This window comes from Bubalus kerabau, chromosome 22, assembly GCF_029407905.1.
Source record: "Bubalus kerabau isolate K-KA32 ecotype Philippines breed swamp buffalo chromosome 22, PCC_UOA_SB_1v2, whole genome shotgun sequence".
NCBI lineage: Eukaryota > Metazoa > Chordata > Mammalia > Artiodactyla > Bovidae > Bubalus > Bubalus kerabau.
The window spans coordinates 41,064,662-41,085,765 of NC_073645.1; the positions used below are offsets into that span (position 1 = coordinate 41,064,662).

Consider the following 21,104-nt stretch of genomic DNA (forward strand, 5'->3'; position numbering starts at 1 on the left):
TTATTCCTTTTTTCTGTGTCTCTTCCAGTTAAAAATGTAAACAAAGTTGTCTGGAGTATTTTCTATATTTATTTGTCAAATTGCTCTTTAAAGATCCTAAAAATGTAAACAAAGTTGTCTGGAATATTTTCTATACTTATTTGTCAAATTACTCTTTAAAGATCCATCCAAAATGTTTTACAAAAATTCAAATGACAGAAATCAAACTCAGCTTCTAGCGTATTTTCTCTTTATTTGGAATTTTCATTGAAATCAGGCATAAAAAGTTCTCTCTCCTTCAACACATGACTAGGACCAGTCCAGCCCTCCATCTCAAGGCTGCCCAAAACTTAGTTGTAGTGTATCCGTGAGCCCGCCACATTTCAGATTCAGCTCAGAAAAGCCCCTTCAGCAGCTTGTTGGCTGGATGTCCTTTGGTGGAAATTCAGCACTGCACTCTACCAATTCAAATGGAAAACTGAAATCCAGAAATGCAACTTTTTATGTTCTTTTTGACCATGAAAAGAACCAGGGGAACTCCTCAAGGAGACATTGTCCGCCAAGCAATCACTGAGATGTGGACTGTCTTCCCTGAAATGACTTTCAAGGTCACTGCTTGATCTCTGGCCTTGGACTAGGAGAATCACTAGCTCCATTTGCACGTGCTAGCCACATATATAACGGCACCCCACTCCAGTACTCTTGCCTGGAAAATCCCATGGACGGAGGAGCCTGGCAGGCTGCAGTCCATGGGGTCGCTAAGAGTCGGACACGACTGAGCGACTTCACTTTCACTTTTCACTTTCATGCATTGGAGAAGGCAATGGCAACCCACTCCAGTGTTCTTGCCTGGAGAATCCCAGGGACGGGGGAGCCTGATGGGCTGCTGTCTCTGGGGTCGCACAGAGTCGGACACGACTGAAGTGACTTAGCAGCAGCAGCAGCAGCCACATACATAGGAGCCAGGCTTGGGGTGCCTGCAGTGACACAGGGAATGGGTGGAGGCCAGGAATCAGAAGAAGGCAAGCACGTCTTCAGTTTCATCAAGAATCTTGTTTCTCCCACCCCTTCTTAGCTCATCTGATTGGGTGGATCAGTGGTCTTTGGCCCAGTGAGATGACCACTTTCTGCTTGGCTAATACCCTGTGCTTTACTGAACCAGAAAATGCCCTCAGCATGGAAAACAGAAGTAAGTACATAAGATGAAGCTTACCTCAATTCTTCCATATCCTTCAAGGACCGTGCTTCTTCTGGTTCCTGCCTGCTTGGATTGCTCTCCAGTGCCTGCCAACAGAGATATCCATAGATTACCTATATACAAAATACAACTTCTATAGAATGCATTATATATAATATGTATGATTTTCCTCTAGCTTTTATAATTGCTATCAGTGGAAGGCTAACCCAATACATGCTGCTTTGACTGGAATTGGAACTCTAGTGTGAATGATATTTAATAGCAAAAGACAATCCTTCCATAAGACTCTTCAAATGAAGTCTTATATAAAAGCCTCATACATAGAGCAGATGAAAGAAAAGCTAGTTCAGTGTTGGCCAGGTCAGCAGAAAGTATCCAGATTCAGATACGCACAGAAAATGGAACATAAAGCTGGTCATGGTCCTTGGGACTCTTGAAGTTTGAAAACCACCGAGAGAAAGGATGTGGGTTTTGGCTTTGGAGAGACTTTAGTTTGAATCCTAAAGCTTACTAGGTATGTGTCCATAGGTGAATGATTTAACTTCTCTAGAGCAAACCTCTTTGTCTGCAAAATGGAGACAGTGATACCAATCCCATTTGCCTTTTTTTTTTTTTTTTTTTTTTTGCGGCACTGTATAGCTTAGTGGAATCTTAGTTCCCAGACCAGGGATAGAATCCAGGCCCTCAGCAGTGAAAGCGTGGAGTCCTGGCCACTGGTCTGCCAGGAAATTTCCCCTATCTTGCTTTTTAATGAAAAGTTGTTATAAGGATTAGCACAAAGTACATGAAGAACAACTTGCACATCACCTGCTGTATAATGGACAATACTATGAGCTTCTCAAGGAGAGGGCTATTTTCTCCACTTTTCCAACTCAGCTCCCATCCAAGGACTAAACACTTGCTGAATAAATGTTTGTTGTTTTGCTTGCCTTTTCTCTATTAAAAATACTTCCACGCAGGTCTCTACAACCCTAAATCATGAGCTGTCATTATTCTGAAATATCACCATGGGACACAAGATCATGCTGAGAAGTATTAGGCTAAACAGAGCTTTTAATTGCAAATGGAAGATAAATGAGGGTGGACTCCTGTCTATGTGTGCATATGAAAGCTGATCGTTCAGATGGTGATAGGAAATTGACACTGCTCCCTGCCACGCTCCATGTGAATGATACACTGACCTGTAACAGCCCACATCTCTCTAAAGACACATAAGAACAAATCAGTAGCACATCCTTTTTAAAAAATAAATTTGCCTTATGAAATGTGTAAATGGATTAATGCGTAGAGGATCATGGAAGCCTTTACTGCCGTGTGCTGATAATCTTGTCAATAAAGCATCTTGTAATTTTTCTGGGGAAAAAGATCAGTTTTCTGATTTCAGCCTTTAAAGAAGAGGGAACTGTTTCTTGCAACACAGCAAATCCAAGGAAAGTAGGAAAATAGCACTAATAAACATAAAAAGGGAACATTAGTTAATCAGAAAACAAGAAAGGAGAACATGGAAAATAATTCTCTAGATACTGTAAATTCTTTTAAGAAAGAGATAATAGATACTGAGAATTAGAAATAAGTAAAGGAGTATAAACAAAGATGAAATATATTTTAAATCTTGAAGAAATAATATGCATAATTCTATGATACTAAATTTTAAAAGGTTAATAAAATGGATGGTTTTTTAAGAAACTGTAAATTGTCAAAACTGTCTGAAGAAATAAACAGGATATCTGAGCAGATCAGCAACTCTGCAAAAAGCTAAAAGAGTAGACTAAGAATTGAAAAAACAGTTTAGATGAACTCTGGGCCCAGATGATTTGACAGGCTATTTCTTTTCTTTCAAGAAACTATCACTACCATTTTGTATAAATAATCTTATAAAGTCTGTAAAAGATAGTAAGTTTCCAAATCAATTCATCAAGCTTAGCACAATCATGATATAGCACCATGAAAAGAATAAACAATAGACCAAACTCTCTTGTGAATATAAATATAAATTGCAAGTCAAATCAATTTTCAAGTGATAGCAGCACCATAATTAAGTATAATTTGGAATATAAGAATGGTTCAATACCAGGAAAGCTATTAACGTAATTTATCACATCAGTAGATCAGAGAATTTAACACAGCAGGAAGAAAGGGAAGTCAGAGCCCCTGCACAGGAAACATGATTTTTCTTCTACATTGTGACTTTTACCAAGCAATCTGAGTTCCCAATGCCTCAGTTCACTCACTGTAAAATGGAGACACTGACATTACCTACTGTAGGGAGCTGTCATGAGAAATCAATAAATTAACATTTGTAAAGTTGGTGACTCAGATGGTAAAGAATCTGCCTGTGATGCAGGAGACGTGGGCTCAATCCCTGGGTTGGGAAGATCCCCTGGAAAAGGGAATGGCAACCCACTCCAGTATTCTTGCCTGGAGAATCTCATGGACAGAGGAGCCTGGTGGGCTACAGTCCACGGGGTCACAACAGAGTCGGACACAGCTTAGCGACTAAAACAGCAAACAACAACATACAAGTGCCTGCTAAACAGAATAAAACCCAATCATCGTCTCTCTAAAGGCTGAAGATCAATTTATCATCATTCCATGTTACAAACTTTTGATAAACTGAAGAGTAGGCATAAAGACTATCTATCTCAGACTAACAGCTAACATCACTCCACTGAGACAATAAAGGGACAAAAACAGAAATGGGAAAGGCTAGAGTATGTCATGTGGTCTTGAACTGGAGGTATCAGCACAAACTAATGGGTTTGAACAAATACAGATCACTCAGTATGAAAATAGATACGTGTGGGGGGTGGGTGTGTATGTACACATACATCTGTTTCTTAGCTCTGCCCACCTTGAGGGCCCAGAGCTCTGACATTCCAGGAGCAGTAAGGTATTAACACCCATATATTTGTTTCTAAATTCCATTATCAATAAAATGAAACAGTGTCCCTTGCAGAAATTGGTGATTCCAGGGCAGAGATGGGGAAAATACAAATTGAGTCTAGAACAGCTTCTGCCATAAAGAAAGAGTATGTTTAAAAATGATGGGGACATGTCAAAAAGATTGGGAAGCTAGTTTAAGGGGGTCTCATGGGAAAATCTGGGACAATTTGAACGTCAAAATATATAATAATGATAACACATTATAACCTATTGAATAAGATAATACATACATGGATGGATAGATAGATAGATGATGATGCTGCTGCTGCTGCTAAGTCGCTTCAGTCGTGTCCGACTCTGTGCGACCCCATAGACGGCAGCCCACCAGGCTCCGCCATCCCTGGGATTCTCTAGGCAAGAACACTGGAGTGGGTTGCCATTTCCTTCTCCAATGCATGAAAGTGAAAAGTGAAAGTGAAGTCACTCAGTTGTGTCTGACTCTTCGTGACCCCATGGACTGCAGCCTACCAGGCTCCTCCGTCCATGGGATTTTCCAGGCAAGAGTACTGGAGTGGGGAGCCATTGCCTTCTCCAAGATAGATGATAGATAGATAAGAAAGAAAAGCTCCTTTTTTACAGAGGAATGCCAATGAATATAGAAGAAATGATAGAATTAGAAAATTACCATCATGATAATAATTGTCTAAGGCAAGAGTAATTAATGGATGCTTGAATCAGTGGGTAAAACTGTTACTTTTACGTGTTGATATTTACATTGCTGCTGCTGCTGCTGTTTAGTCACTAAGTTGTGTCTGACTCTTTATGACCCCATGGACTGTAGCCCACCAGGATCCTCTGTCCATGGGATTTCCCAGGCAAGAATACTAGAGTGGGTTGCATTTCCTTCTACACAGTCACGAAGAATCTCCCCATAAGGTACTTATTAATTATAAATGGCAGAATAGCACTTTTACAGTAGAGAAACCTAGCAAGCACCACCTTCATCAAATAATCGGTGTTAACGTCATCAGTAATGAGTCAGATCATAGCATGTGCCTCTCAATACACGGATAACCCTGCATGGCTGCTGAAGTCCCCCTGCCCGAAGCACACACTCTAACTAAATCTCATCATAAGGAAACATCAGACATACCCAAAAGAGGGTGTCCTGAAAGATAACTGCTCTAGAATCTTCAGGGCACAGTGAAGACTGTCTTCACTCACTGTCCCTCCCCAACTTTCATACCGGGGCCCCTAGGAGGGTAGCTTTGCACACTGGGGGTGTCACCGCCTCACACAACCTGGGGGTCACTTTGCCCCCGTGGCTTTAACCTGACACCTGGTGGAGAAGGTGAAGCCGCAAGTGCAGTCTCCGTGGGAGGCGTGGAGCCCTGGGCAGCCATCACAGGAGATTTTCCTCGAACTGAAAGGAAGCTTCCAGAGAGCCAGCCCAGAAACATCTGGGAGTCAGAGGCTTTCCCCTGGACCCCGTCTGGTGTAGACGATTCACCCACATTACCCCCCTGCACCCCAAATCCTTATCAGGCAACCACAAGGTAGGGGAGACCTACCTTGGATAAGAACAGATGGTCAAGACAGCTCCATCATTCCTCCAGGTCAGGCAGCTGGACGTGGAGGGGGAGGGTGCAAGGCCACGGTCATCCGACTTCAAGACCACCTTCTTCGGAGTTCCTTGGTGGTCCAGCGGTTAAGAATTCTTGCTTCCACTGCAGAGGGCACAGGTTTGATACCAGGTTGGGGACCTCAGATCCCAGCAAGGTATGGTCAAAAATTTTGGGGGGAAAAAGGAACACCTTACTGACCCTGCCCCCCAGACTCTCAGTGAAAGGCACGTATGGGGCAGAGTTGGCAGGGGCAGTCTTCGCAGGGGGAGTGGGCATTCCAGGTCCGATCACTTCAATCCACCCAGCGGACAGATCTTTACTGGGCTGGGGACATGGGTTCAAGATCAAAGGTTGGGCAGCCAATCCTAACAGGCTTTTCCAGACTTGAGTGATGATAGACAGCGAATGGGCCCAAGATAAACAGACAGATCTGACCCCAGGCCCGCTGAGCCTTTCCCTAGGAGGAGGCCCAGAAATCAGCATTTTAACTGGCATTCCAGTAGAGCGCTCTCTCAGGGTTACTTTGGGGAATGGTGGTGAGGCTGTTTCCTGCCAGGTGGGGCGAGGCTGGCCTCATTAAGGAGGTGGTTTTGCTAATCCCTTGCCACCAGATGCTGCTTTCCTCGTGGTGAAAAATACAAGGAGTGGGCCTAGCATGGCCCCCAGAGCCTCGGGTTGAGACACAGCTGAGGTTACTTCTCATTCCAGTCATTACCCAAGTGCCACATGGTCCCCCTGAAAGCCCATTTGGGTGGTTTTTCCAGCTTAACGAGGCCAAACCAGAACCCCTGGTATTCACACTGGACCAGCTGTTCCCCATCTCACTCAGTGGGGCCACTGAGTGAGCCCCAAACCCTGGGAACCCTCCTCAAATCCTCTCCTTCTTCTTCATCTTTAGCATCCAATCTAAGCTAATCCAATCTCTCCCCACAAAACACATCCCAAGTTAGCCACCCCTCCATCAACTCTGCTCGCACCTGGACCAAACCTTCCTCAGGGTCCACCAGGACCCGGGTAGGGGACCCAGCCCCACTCTGCCCCTCCTCCTCCCTCTGGGGAGCCCCGAGATCTTCTTTCAAAGGAAATCAGATCATTCCAGCCTAAAACTCTTCATGATGACCCATTGCAACTAAAATAAAATCAACCCACTCCAGTGTTCTTGCCTGGAGAATCCCACAGAGTAGCCTGGCGGGCTACAGTCCGAGTCAGACACGACTGAAGCGACTCAGCACACACACAGCACAATCCCTCTCTAGACTATTCTTTCCACGAGGGGAAGAAATTTTTTCAAGTTCACTGTTCTGCCCCGCCAGACCTGGAACAGTGTCTGACTCTGGCTCATCAATGGTCGTTTCCATAATTAATTACCCTTTACAATTACCCCGGCTGTTTCCCGTTGAGCTTTAGACAAGCAAAACAGTTGGCAAATGAGACAGAAAATGCAACACCCAAGCCGGGGAGGGGCAGAGGATGACATGGGGGTGAGAAGAACAGGCTTGTCGCCACACTTGGGGCCAAGGGGTGTGGTTGGGGGAGAAGGTCAAGGCCAGAACACTTTCATCTGATTGTGTCTGTCCCAGCGGAGGGAAAATGAGATGCTGGCAGGGTTTACATGATCACTGACCCTTGTAATCATGGGCCTCTTGAACCTGGACCCCTGCCGCTTTGGTAGGGTAGGGTAGATAGTCAGTAAGAGGCAAGATCACAGCTTTGGTGGCAAAGCAAACCCCCAGAGCCCTGAGTGTTTCTGTGGGTTTCCCAGGGCTCCAGAGGGCCCTGCTGTGCCCAGTCCATGGGTTCTCCCTGCCTGTGTGTGCACAGAAGGTGCTGCACCGAAAACCACCTCTTTTCTGAGAACACAGATTAGGATGAGGGCGTCCTGTGTTAAGCTCAGACTTTGGACTGTGCCGAGACATCGATATATAATGACCCATTCATTGACTGAGGGGCAGGTGGCAAGGGGAAGCATTGATCCTCAAGTCTTGGATTTTGTTGTTCAGTCACTCAGTCGTGTCCGACTCTTTGTGACCCCAAGGACTGCAGAACACCAGGCTTCCCTGTCCTTTACCATCTCCCAGAGCTTGCTCAAACTCATGTCTATTGAATCACTGTTGCCATCCAACCATCTCATCCTTTCTCGTCCCCTTCTCTTCCTGTCTTCAATCTTTCCCAGCTTCAGAATCTTTTCCAATGAGTCAGTTCTTCGCATCAGGTGGCCAGAGTGTTGGAGTTTCAGCTTCACCATCAGTCCTTCCAATGAATATTCAGGGCTGACTTCCTTTAGGATGGACTGGTTGGATCTCCTTGCAGTCCAAGGGACTCTCAAGAGTCTTCTCCAACACCACAGTTCAAAAGCATCAATAAGATCTTCGGTGCTCAGCTTTCTTTATAGTCCAACTCTCACATCCATACATGACCACTGGAAAAACCATAGCTTTGACTAGATGGACCTTTGTCCTGGACAGAAAGGCAAATTGTAGGCCAGCGGTGAGAGAAGAAATGTCTGTATTGAGAAAACTGACAATATGCCAGAGATTGATGATGTTAGCCCTGGGAATGTCTGTAAGAGAAAATAGAGCAGATCTTGGGGAATCTGGAAGGAACCTGCTCATTCATCAGTGTTTACTATGTGCCTGCTCTGGGCTGGCTTTCAGGGTCTGGACGGAGGAGCCTGGTAGGCTGCAGTCCACAGGGTCGCTAAGAGTCGGACACGACTGAAGCGACTTAGCAGCAGCAGCAGCAGCAGCAGCAGGAAGAGACAACAGCCCCCGCTCTGGAGGCCCCGTGGAACCTTACTCATGCGCTAAAGCAGAGTCCACCATGTGGTATTGAATTATCCGGGCTCATGGCGGGGACTGTGGTTTCTGTGACCTTAGCACAGAGCCCAGTAGTGTTATAGGTACTGGCGGTGTGGCGCCTGAAGCTCTTCCCTGGAGACAAGTTCGTCCGGAGAAAATACCACACTTTGTCACAAGGTGGCGCTCAAGGCTCACACAGTTAAGGACGAAGTTTTTTGCTGTTTGTTTTGGGGGGCGGCGGGTGAGAGTTAAAACCCACCAGAGTTTGGGGGGGTTGTTTGTTAGTATATGGAAAAGAAGCTGGTTTTCCTAAACAGTTTCTTCCTCCTCCCCCATCAAATTCTAATTTTTCTTCCACCCCAGAATCTTGTCTGTGTAAACGAGCCATAAGACGGGTCTTCCGAATTGTCTGGTCACCAGGCTGAGTTAAGCGGACTTTTCAGATGGTTCTGAAATGTGGAGTTTGTTTGACTTGCTGACAGCTGGAAAGCTCAGTTCTCCGTTCGGAGCCAGCTTGGGCTGAGCTCGATACTAATGCCTTGATGGTCTTGAGCTAGATCTGATCCAAGTGCATTCCATGACTTTCACTGCAATTACTGGGGTCAAGAAATCCCTTTACAGGGGGACTCACTGGTGATAAGGTTGTAAGCCTGAGCTTCTGGAGAGATGTCTGAAGGTAGCAGAGAGAAAAGGAATACTGCTGGCTGAAGAGAGATGGACAGGAGCCTGGGGACCTGTGTGAGCCCCTGTGTCCCTCCTGCCTGAAGCCAGCTCTGGCCTTTCCGGTTGCCTCAGCCCATGTCAGCCAGGAAACTACTTCTCAGCTTAAAGCCAGGTTGAGCTGGGTTTCTCTCGTGATGCTGGAAGAGTTCATACTAAAAATACATTTGGAGAAAGGTCCTTGTCATCTGATGTGGCTAAATCAACCAAAAGTGGAGGATAAGGTTAGGTCTCTGGGGTCAGCTGTCTGTGTTTGAACCAGGGGGTCAAGGCAGTAGCTTCAGGAAGCCCAGATGCAGTCTCCGAGCTGCCCAGCACCTGGAATCCAGACACGGTGCCAGGCACTGGACGTCTCTGGGCTGAAGAGACTGGGGAAGTAAAACAGCCTCTGAGTGCTAGCTCTGTGCTAGTAATGATGCTAGAACTAGCATTTCAGATGGAAACAGGATCCCGAAGAGATAGCTATGCCCCAGTGTTCATGGCCACATCACTTAAAACAGCCAAGACTGGAAAGCAATCTAAGTGTCGACCAACGATGAGTGGATATAGAAAATGGAGAGATAGATAATTCAGCCATGAGAAAGAATAATATCCTGCCATTTGCCACAACATGGATGGACCTTGAGGGCATCAAGCTAAGTTCAACAAGTCAGACACAGAAAGACAAATGCTACATGATATCACTTGTATGCGGAATCTGCTGCTGCTGCTGCTGCTGAGTCGCTTCAGTCGTGTCCGACTCTGTGCGACCCCAGAGACAGCAGCCCACCAGGCTCCCCCGTCCCTGGGATTCTCCAGGCAAGAACACTGGAGTGGGTTGCCATTTCCTTCTCCAATGCATGAAAGTGAAAAGTGAAAGTGAAGTCGCTCAGTCGTGCCCAACTCTTAGCGACCCCATGGATTGCAGCCTACCAGGCTCCTCTGTCCATGGGATTTTCCAGGCAAGAGTACTGGAGTGGGGTGCCATTGCCTCCTCCATGTGGAATCTAAATACCCCAAACTCAGAGAAACAGAGACTAGAATGGTGGTTACCAGAGGCTGAGGGGTAGGGAAAATAGAGAACTGCAGGTCAAAGTGTGCAAATTTCCAACTGTCTAAGAATAAGTTCCGGAGACCCACAGTACAGCTTGGTGATTATAGTTAATAACTCTGTAGTATATGCTTGAAAGTAGACAATAGATCGTAAAGGCTATCACTACAAAAGAGAAATGGTAGCCATGTGACATGATGAAAGTATTAGCTAAGCTATTGGGGTAATCATTTTGCAACGCATAAGCCTATCAAATCGGCACATTATACACCTTACACTTATACAGTGTTATATATCAACTAAATCTCAGTAAAGCTGGGGGTGAAGATCATGTAACCTTTCATGAGTAAAGTGTGCCAGGCCTTATTCTGAGTACCTGACACATGTCATTGCATTTCATCTTCACAGCACTTCTATGCAGTGGGTTCTCATCCCACCAACACTAAGGAAACTGAATCTTAAAGAAACTCAGAGATTTGGTCAAGGTCACTCATTGGTAAGAAGGAAGGCTGGATTTGAATCGAGGCAGTTGAGGTGAGGAGCCCAAGAGAACCTCCTCAGAGCTGGGACCCAGGGTGCAAGCTGGAAATGCGACTGATCAGTCATCTGACCTACCACCTCAGCTTCTCACAAACCCCCAACCAGGACAGAGCCAGTCCCAAGCACAGGGGGTGCAAAGTCTGCAAGTGTGACCAACACGTCCTTTTGTGGGGACTGAAGCCACACGTACAGCTAGTTGAGCCTTGGAACAAGCGAAATTCACTCAGTCGTGTCCAACTCTTTGAAACCTTATGGATTATATAGTCCATGGTATTGTCCAGGCCAGAATACTGGAGTGGATAGCCTTTCCCTTCTTCAGGGGATCTCCACAACCCACGGACTGAATCTAGGTCTCCCACATTGCAGTTGGATTCTTTACCAGCTGAGCCACCAGGGAAGCTCTTTGAAATAAAACCTCCCCTAAGTGACTTTAATGGGCTAACTTTGGAATAAGACTTGTGTCCAAATCCTGGATCAGTCACTTAGCAGCGGGGCACTCAACCTCTCTGAGCATCAGTTTCCTTGTCTGTAAAATGGGACTCACAAGAATATCAACTTTACAAGATTATTGTGAGGATTCTAAGAGGCCATGCAGGTAAAAAATCATATAGTTCTGTGCCCAGTGTCCAGGGAGCCCTCATTAAAAGCTCATCATCAGGGACCTCCCTGGTGGTCCAGGGGTTAAGACTTTGCCTTCCAAGGCAAGGGGTGAGGGTTCAGTCTCTAGTCAGGGACCTAAGATCCCACCTGACTCATGGCCAAAAATCCAAAACATAAACAGCAGAAGCAATGTTGTAACAAATTCAATAAAGGCTTTTAAAAGGGTTCGCATCAAAAAAAAATCTTTTACAAAAAAAGCTCATTATCAGAGTGACTATATGTGAGATGGGGAGAAAGTGAGCAGAAGACTTAAAAAAAAATACTGAGAGGCTATGGAACTTTGAAAATGAGACACAGCAGTGGAAAAGGTAGCAATTTTATAAATCAGTGGTTCTTTGCCTGGGTAGCCCATTAAAATCACTTAGGGGAGATTTTTTTTCTAATCCCTTGCCTGGACCCTGCCCCTGGACCAATGTCATCAGAAGCCTTGGGGATGGGGCCCAAACACTAATCTTTTTTCAGAGCATCCCAGGTGACTACCGTCCTTCCAGGTTACAGAGCTGCTGGGTGCACTACAGTTAAGTCCGCCAGAGGTTCCTGAGGCCCTCGCGAGCTTGTCTCACACAACAGGGAAGGGTGGGCTCTCCAACAGTACAGTCAAAGCCCAAGGCCCCACTCTGAGAGCTGAAATTTACACAAGCTTTGGACAGGTCCCTTCTCCACCCTGGGGCTGTAATTAGCAGTTCCTCCCAGCTTCGGTGACATGGTGACAGATGGATGAAACGAATATGTTAAGGGATTAAATAACGAGATGTTATGCCAACAAAATTAACTTGTCCAGCCCCGTTCCTTAGCAACTGTACTATTATTTCAGGTTTCCTCCCAAAGCCTCTGGTTGTTCACTCCACTCCCTTTCATTAAAATGCAAGGCACAGTTATTTATAACTTTAACAAAAGGGAGAGAAAGGCAAGGAAATGAGGCAAAAGAAACTTCTAAACACCCTTCAGACTGTATCAGGCCTGCTCCGGACAAATAGGATCCAAATTGGCAACTTGCAAGTTGGGTGCTTATTTCGTTTTCCTGCAGACGTGTCATTTCGTACCCCTTCAAGGCTTTACAACACCGTCCCGCCTTTGATGAAAACACAGCCGTTAGCCAATCCAATCTGGGTGCCCAGACTGCCGTTGTGTGGGAGTCAGGCTCTGAATGCCGGAGCATGGAACACAGTGTCCTCAGAAGAAAATCACTTCAATGCAGTAGTAACAGGCGCATAGCGGGTAATTGGCAGGTTGTTCAGAGGGGCGGGGCTGGGGGGGCCCTCTCCTTTCTAAACTGCCCAGTTGAATTGCCAAAGACCCATCCTCTTCCAGGGCTTCCCAGGTGACATTAGTGATAAAGAACCTACCTGCCAATGCAGGAGACATAAGAGATGCTGGTTCGAACCCTGGGTCAGGAAGATCCCCTGGAGATGGGCAGGGCAACCCACTCCAGTATTCTTCCCTGGAGAATCCCATGGACAGAGGAGCCTGGCGGGCTACAGTCCATAGGATAGCAAAGAGTCGGACATGACTGAAGTGACTTAGCATGCACACACATCCTCTTCCCAGATTTAGTTTCTCCTGGGGGACCTGTAAGACCAGCGTTTGCTGAGCTTTCCCACGTGACTGATTCAGCATCCATGGATCTGGGTAGCAGGAATCTCTGAGATCCGGTGCCTGGCCCAGAAACTTGGCTTCCAGTCATCCCCTAATCAGATCCAGCTGTGCTTTTGGCTGCCCTGGCCTGATCCACTTATTTATTGACCACTGTGAGCTTCTAGTCTCAAATGACTTTTTAAGTGTCTGCCAGAAATCTCTGCCTTTATAGGGTTTGCTGGTGTCGCTCTGTTTTATCCTTAAAAGCAGAGGTTGTTAACCAAGGTCAAGAATTCAGTGGGTCTGTGAAGTGGGATCCGAAAATAATTGACTTTTATTTTTGACTCACTAAAACTAACATTTGGCATTTCCTTCAATTATGAGAGCGTCAAATAGGAGACATCAGGGACTGTGTGCCTAAGAAATCACAGATTATTTGACATCGCACTGCAAATGAGGAAGGTTCTCAAAACACCTCCAATGCAAATCACTGCATCAGTATTACAGTGACCATGAGACCTAGAGCTTTTATTTAATATGTTAATAAAGACATGGATATAGTAACATATCCCAAATGTGGGTTTTATATATTCTGATAGCCAAGTTTCAAGATAATTGGTTCCATTCCTAAAGCTCTGTATTTTATTTTATGCACTTAAAAACATTATCTTAGAACTTCTACTTCCAGGAAGATAGAATCAATGTACTTTTTCCTATTCCTCCTGCTAAGTACAACTAAAAATCCTAAATATCATACACAAAGAAAGGCATAAGAAAATTCTAAGGACTTCCCTGGTGGTCCAGTGGCTAAGACTCCGAGCTCCCAACGCAGGGGGCCTGAGTTCTACCCCTGGTCAGGGAGCTAGATGCCACGTGCTGTAATCAAGATTCAGGTGCTGCAATTAAAGATCTCGAAAGCTGCAAGGAAGATCAAAGATCCTGTGTGCCGTAAGTAAGCTCCTGTGCAGCCAAATAAATACATAAATATTTTAAAAGAAAAAGGAAAATTGTGAAAGATAGATGGAAGAAGGCAAAACAACTAGGGACTTCAGAGCCTGAGGAGTGATGTGGTGGTGACTTCCCTAGGCTTTCTTTTTGCCTCATATATCCCAGACTTGGGGCCAAAAAAGCTGACAACACAAAAATGCCACTGAGCACATATTTTTAAAGAAACCCATTCTCTCAGGCCAAGATCAGGAAAAAAGCTTAGCAAGACAGATAGCCTTCAGGCAGTAACTGCTTTCTTCTCCAACCAAAGACCACAGGAAAACTGTGGCCACACCCAAACCAGCAAAAGTTGACTGGGGAGCATAGACTTCAACCCTCATGAGGCACCCCAACACCCTCACCTTGGGGTGGTAATGGGAAGGCCAAGGAGGGAGCCAGAACTTCCATCCCAGCCAGACCCTAACAAGCCCCCACCACACTCCCTACCTCCCAGCTAGAACACCTACCTCCACCTGGCAATAGTAAGGCCCCCCTTCCCCTCCCCATGTACTGCTGTCAGAAAGGGCCTAATAAGAGTCAGGACACTCAGCAGTAACAAAGCACCCCCTTGGGTGTCAACAGAGGCCAGATGGAAAACCTGGACATCTCCTCCACCCGACGGTAGTGAAGTTGTATCTCCCCACTCTGCCCCACCTACCAAAATGGGGCCAGGGGAAGTCAACTAAAAGAGAAGGCTTACATAAGATCCAGAGTCTCAGAATATAAAACAAAACTACTCGGGTTTCCATCAAAAATCACTCTTCATGCCAAGAAAAGCCTGGATCTCAAACTGAATTTTAAAAAAGATATTTAATTGAGGTCAACACAAAGATAAAAGTGATGTTAGAAATATCTAACAGAGATTTTAAAGAAGCCATGGTGAAAAAAAAAAAATGCTTCACTTATGAACACACTTGAAACGAATGAAAAAATAGAAAATTTCAGGAAAGAAGTAGGTCTCCTTAAATAAATAGAATATATAAATAAGAAACATATAGAAATTTTAGAACTGAAAACTACAATAACCAAAATTAAAAGGTTTGATGTAAAAGCTCAGTGGATGGTTCAACTGTGAGGTGGGGGAAACAGTGGAAAGAATCAGTAAAGTGAAAGACAGAACAATAGAAAGTAGCCAATCTGATAAAACAAAAATGGAAAAATGGATAAGGAAAAAAAAGAGGCACTGTAGGCCTATAACAGAAGATTTAACATTTATACCATCAGAGTCCTGGAAGGTGAAGACGGAGAATGAGGCTGAAAAGCAGTGAAATATATACTGGCTAAAAACTTCAAAAATTTTAAAAGACATAAACCTACAGATTCAAGCTGCTGATTAAAAAAAAGGACAAACCTAAAGAAATCCATGCCGAAATACATCATAATTAAACTTCTGAAAACTAGAAACAACATACAATCCTGAAAACAGCCGGGGGCGAGGGGGGGAAGAATTCTTAGAACAGTAGGAAGATCAAAAATGGAAAACTATTGAGTTTTCTAAATTATGTTTGATAGTCCCAGTGGCTCAGAGGTAAAGAAACTGCCTGCCAAACAGGAGATGGAGGTTTGATTCTTGGGTCAGCAAGATCCCCTAGAGAAGAAAATGGCAACACACTCCAATATTTTTGCCTGGGAAATCCCATGGGACTGGCAGGCTACCATCCACGGGGTCTCAAAAGAGTCGGACATGACTTAGCAACTAAGCAACAATAACCACAAATAATTTAATACTCAAATTAAAAGATGAAGATTGAGAAAGTAGATTAAAGACATAACCCAACTCTACGCTGTGTACACAAATCTTGCTTCAAATACAATATAAGCTAGTTGAAAGTAAAAGATGAAAGAGATTTACAAACGTCAGTCAAAGGAGAGTGGGACGGCTGTATTAATATCAGATAACACCCTAGAGATGTCAGTCCTCTGCTTCTTCTCACGCATATTAACTGTGTAGAGGGATGGAGGACATGTGTTAAAACAAATGTGCATATATTTTCTTTTGTTTCTAGATGGGTAGTGAGAAAATAAACCTCCATTGTGCTTGTTTTGGTTTCCCGGGACTCAATCCCTGGGTCAGGAAGATCCCCTGGAGGAGGGCATGGTAACCCACTCCAGTATTCTTGCCTGAAGAATCCCATGAACAGAGGAGCCTGGTGGGCTACAGTCCATGGGGTCACAAAGTATCAGACAAAACTGAACCCACGCACTGCTTGTTTCCTTTCACTAACAGTGAAGATGGGTGGAGGGAGAAATTCTAAAATGTCAGTGTTTTTCATAATTCTGTGATACTAGTGGAGGGACCAGAAGGTGAGCACAGACACTTCTTCACTTAGTAGAGCATACAGTCTGCTGAGCACTGCGATGTGTCTTCTAGATCTGCCTCCAGAGAAAAGACCCAGAATCCCCAGCTGCTGGGAGGGCTGCCAGAAGACAGCCCTCAGCTATCAATCCCCTTCAAGCATGCTTCTGCTGGAAAGAAAACCACCTCGCCCAAAGCCCTGTGCCCTCTAGGGACAGCCAGCATCCAATGACTAACTTGTGTCAGGGTATAAGGCCCAGCCCCCTGCCCCAACTGAAGACAACTCTGAAGGACTATCCCACCTTCCTACAGGATCGGCTGTGGCCTCTCTTCACAGTGATGGCAAATCAGCTCCTTCCTACGCTGATCATGCTTCCTCACTTTCCTTCCACAGGTATTGATCCCAAGAGCCCTTTCTTATAAATATTATAATACCCTGTGTCATAATGTCTAGTCTGGGGGCTTCCCTCATAGCTCAGCTGGTAAATCATCTGCCTGCAGTGCAGGAGACCCAGGTTCGATTCCTGGATCTGGAAGATCCCCTGGAGAAGGAAACGGCAACTCACTCCAGTGTTCTTGCCTGGAGAATCCCATGGACAGAGGAGCCTGGCAGGCTACAGTCCATGGGATCGCAAGAGTCGGACACGACTTCATGACTACACCACCACCAATGTCCAATCAGCTTCCTGGGAACCCAACTGGGAAACACTGGTGCCAAGAACCTCCCTGGTGGTCCAGTGGCTGAGACTCCATGCTCCCAATGCAGAGGACCTGGGTTCGATCCCTGGCCAGGGAACTAGATCCCACATGCTGCAGCTAAGATCCTATGTGCCATGAGTTCGTGAGCTGCAATTAAAGATCCTGCAAGTTGTAAGGAAGATCAAAGATCCTGCATGCCCAACTAATATTCTGTGCAGCCAAATAAATACATATTTTTAAAAAGAAGAAGAAAAATGGCCTGAGAAAGCAGATGTGGAAGCTCTCAGTTGTCATGAAGACTCACCAAGGGTGGTAAGGGACGCTCAGATAGCTCCGGGCACAAGGTCGCAGCGCAACCATTCAAACAGTCACTGGCGGCATGCTGGAATGACAGCCCGTTGGAGGGGCTACACTAGATGGTGCAGTGTGAAAGCTATTCAAGAAATACAGAGGAAATAGTAACTGAAGGTGGTGGACGGCTGCTGGCTGTTTCCAAGTCCAATTGTCACCTTTTAAAATTATAACAAAGGCTGACAATTTAAAGCTGTATTTAGAATCCAGGGAGTCCTCTTAGCCCATGAGAAGGTGCTTGTCTGCTGCTACTGAAGAGCAGAGAAAGCTGAGGACCAAACCCAGGCCTTCACCGTAAAACTAACCAAGCTCCTAATCTAAGCATGTCTACTGGGTCAAGGCAGAGGCCCTGTTAGGAAAGAATGGGACCCTGATATATGGTATAGGAATATCTGAGCTAACGCACCCAAAATCTTGATTTCGAGATTAAGAACAGTAATCTCAATGTTTTTAAAAAGGCATGATTTTATGTCCAGTTTCTAGACCCAGAATCCATTTGACTAGAACAGAGCCTGCATCCCAGGAAGGATTCAGCAACACCAGGGCAAGTGTACATGGTAGAGATTATTTCAGTCTTTCCCTAAAGGACTCTATAGCCATTTACTCAGAAAACTGTGCCCTGAGGAAAAATACACAAAATATTCAAGATTGCTGGGCACAGGATCCAAGTTGACATTGATACCTGGAGCCCTAAAGCTTCATCATGCCCCCTACTATAGCTGGGGTCATGTAATAAATATTAAGTCTTGGTAGGGTTTGACTCACAATAGGCCCACTGGGTCCATGGATTCACCTGGTGTTCATTTTTGTGGTCCCCGAATAATTAGAATAAATTCATTTGATAGTATAACCTCTACCTTGGTCCCATGGTTTGTGGGGGTAAAAGCTATTAAAATGGGGAAGTCCAAGGACTCCTCCGGTAATCCAATAGTTAAGACCCCATGCTCCCAACGCAGGGGGCCCAGATTTGATCCCTGGTCAGGGAACTAAGATTCTGCATGCCACAAGTTGCAGGAAAAAAAAAATTAAACAACAACGAAAAAAAAAGTGAGGAAGTCCCTTTGGAAAACTCTGAATCAGCCTCCCTCTGCCAAAATAATAAATCAAAAGTGCTATAGTTTTTGAGAAAGAATAGCATATTAGTGCTACCTTTCAGGACTACAAGGATGCAGAGGTTGCAGGTATTCATTCTCTCCACTTTATTCACCAATTTGGGTCCTACAAAAACTAGGTGGATTCTTGAAGACGACATTAGAATACTGTAACCTCAACCCCAAGTACTGGCTTAAATTGTACTTGCTACGCTGATATTTCCTTCAAGAAAACTAGAGATACCAAGGGAACATTTTATATAAAGATGGGCTCAATAAAGGACAGAAATAGTATGGATATTATTATAGAAGCAGCAGATATTTTAAAAAATGTGGCAACAATACACAGAAGAACTGTACAAAAAAGATCTTCAAGAACAAGATAATCATGATGGTGTGATCACTCACCTAGAACCAGACATCCTGGAATGGAAAGTCAAGTGGGCCTTAGGAAGCATCACTACGAACAAAGCTAGTGGAGGTGATGGAAATCCAGTCGAGCTATTTCAAATCCTAAAAGATGATGCTGTGAAAATGCTGCACTCAATATACCAGCAAATCTGGAAAACTCAGCAGTGGCCACAGGACTGGAAAAGGTCAGTTTTCATTCCAATCCCAAAGAAAGGCAAAGTCAAAGAATGCTCAAACTACCACACAATTCAACTCATCTTACATACTAGTAAAGTAATGCTCAAAATTCTCCAAGCCAGGCTTCAACAGTACATGAACTGTGAAATTCCAGATGTTCAAGCTGGTTTTAGAAAAGGCAGAAGAACCAGAGATCAAATTGCCAACATCTGCTGGATCATTGAAAAGGCAAGAGAGTTCCAGAAAAACATCTACTTCTGCTTTATTGACTATGCCAAAGTCTTTGACTGTGTGCATCACAACAAACTGTGGAAAATTCTGAAAGAGATGGGAATACCAGAACACCTGACCTGCCTCTTGAGAAACCTGTATGCAGGTCAGGAAGCGACAGTTAGAACTGGACATGGAATGACAGACTGTTTCCAAATAGGAAAAAGAGTACGTCAAGGCTGTATATTGTCACCCTGCTTCTTTAACTTATATGCAGAGTACATCATGAGAATGCTGGACTGGAAGAAGCACAAGCTGGAATCAAGATTGCTGGGAGAAATATCAATAACCTCAGATATGCAGATGACACCACCCTTATGGCAGAAAGTGAAGAGGAACTAAAGAGCCTCTTGATGAAAGTGAAAGAGGAGAGTGAAAATGTTGGCTTAAAGCTCAACATTCAGAAAACGAAGATCATGGCATCTGGTTCCATTACTTTAGGGCAAATAGATGGGGAAACAATGGAAACAGTAGCTGACTTTATTTTGGGGGGCTGCAAAATCACTGCAGGTAGTGATTGCAGCCATGAAATTAAAAGGTGCTTACTCCTTGGAAGGAAAGTTATGACCAACCTAGATAGCATATTCAAAAGCAGAGACATTACTTTGCCAACAAAGGTCCATCTAATCAAGACTATGGTTTTTCCAGTGGTTGTGTATGGATGTGAACATTGGACTATAAAGAAAGCTGAGCACAGAAGAATTGATGCTTTTGAACTGTGGTGTTGGAGAAGACTCTTGAGAGTCCCTTGGACTGCAAAGAGATCCAACCAGTCCATCCTAAAAGAGATCAGTCCTGAGTGTTCATTGAAAGGACTGATGTTGAAGCTGAAACTCCAGTACTTTGGCCACCTGATGCAAAGAACGGACTCATTGGGAAAGACCCTGATGCTGGCAAAGATTGAAGGCAGGAGGAAAAGGAGACGACAGATGAGATGGTTGGATGGCATCACTGACTCAATGGACATGAGTTTGGGTAGACTCCGGGAGTTGGTGATGGACAGGGAGGCCTGGCGTGCTGTGGTCCATGGGGTCCCAAAGAGTCAGATACAACTGAGCGACTGAACTGAACTGAATGCTAGATATAGTATCTTCTAGAAAAGCTTAATATGGTATACAGTCTTTGATCAGGCAAATGTATTTTTTTCCTTCCCTATCACAGCAAAAAATTAGAAACAGTTTGCATTTAATGTAGCTTTTAAAGTCTTGTCTCAGGACTGTACTAACTCTCCTGCTTTCCAGCATAATATAGTCCACAAAGGTTGATTAGATGAACATCCAACAAAACACCATGCTGGCTCATTATCAATGACATTATGCTAATTGGATCTAATGAGGAAATTGGGCCAAATGAGCAAGATAAAAGTGATACATTTTGATTTGAGCCAAATAGGGCCAGAGGGCTCAAGCTTCATGAGCAATAGCCAGACCCCCATGTCATCAACCACAGTTACATTAACACCTTTACTGCAGCTCACACCTATGGTCATATCCTCATCAATGGTTCAGCTCAATACATTGGTCCAAGTTAAAAATAGATGGTAACTTCATCATAGTCCTTCTTAGTAATGGCCTTGAAAGACAATAGTAAGGTATGAATAGAGCTTCAGGCAGTATACCACACTGGATGGAAAGTGAAGTTGCCCCCAGGTTAGAATATATGTAGACTCAGGAGTAGTATTAAATGGCCTGATTGGATGTCAGGAACTATAGTATCAGCCCCCTCAGGGATTGCCTCACTTGAAAAGGGTCAACTCAGTCAAGATCATGCCCCCTGCCCGTGACAGCCCACATCCAATTACTGAATAACATGAG

At 44.7% G+C, this 21,104-nt stretch overlaps 1 long non-coding RNA gene across 3 annotated transcripts in view; it reads right to left on the reverse strand.

Moving 5' to 3' along the window:
• Positions 1–223: 223 nt before the first annotated feature.
• Positions 224–21,104, reverse strand: part of LOC129637040 (uncharacterized) — a 41,599-nt gene continuing 20,718 nt past the window's right edge. Inside the window, exons 1-4 of one of the 3 annotated variants that reach the window (XR_008707312.1) lie at positions 5,884–6,101; positions 5,632–5,787; positions 1,193–1,263; positions 224–956 (exon numbers count right to left, since the gene is read on the reverse strand). This is a non-coding gene — a long non-coding RNA (uncharacterized LOC129637040). Of the gene's footprint in view, positions 957–1,192; positions 1,264–5,631; positions 6,102–21,104 lie in introns of those variants that run through there. The other 2 variants (XR_008707311.1, XR_008707310.1) reach the window with 2 other exon arrangements.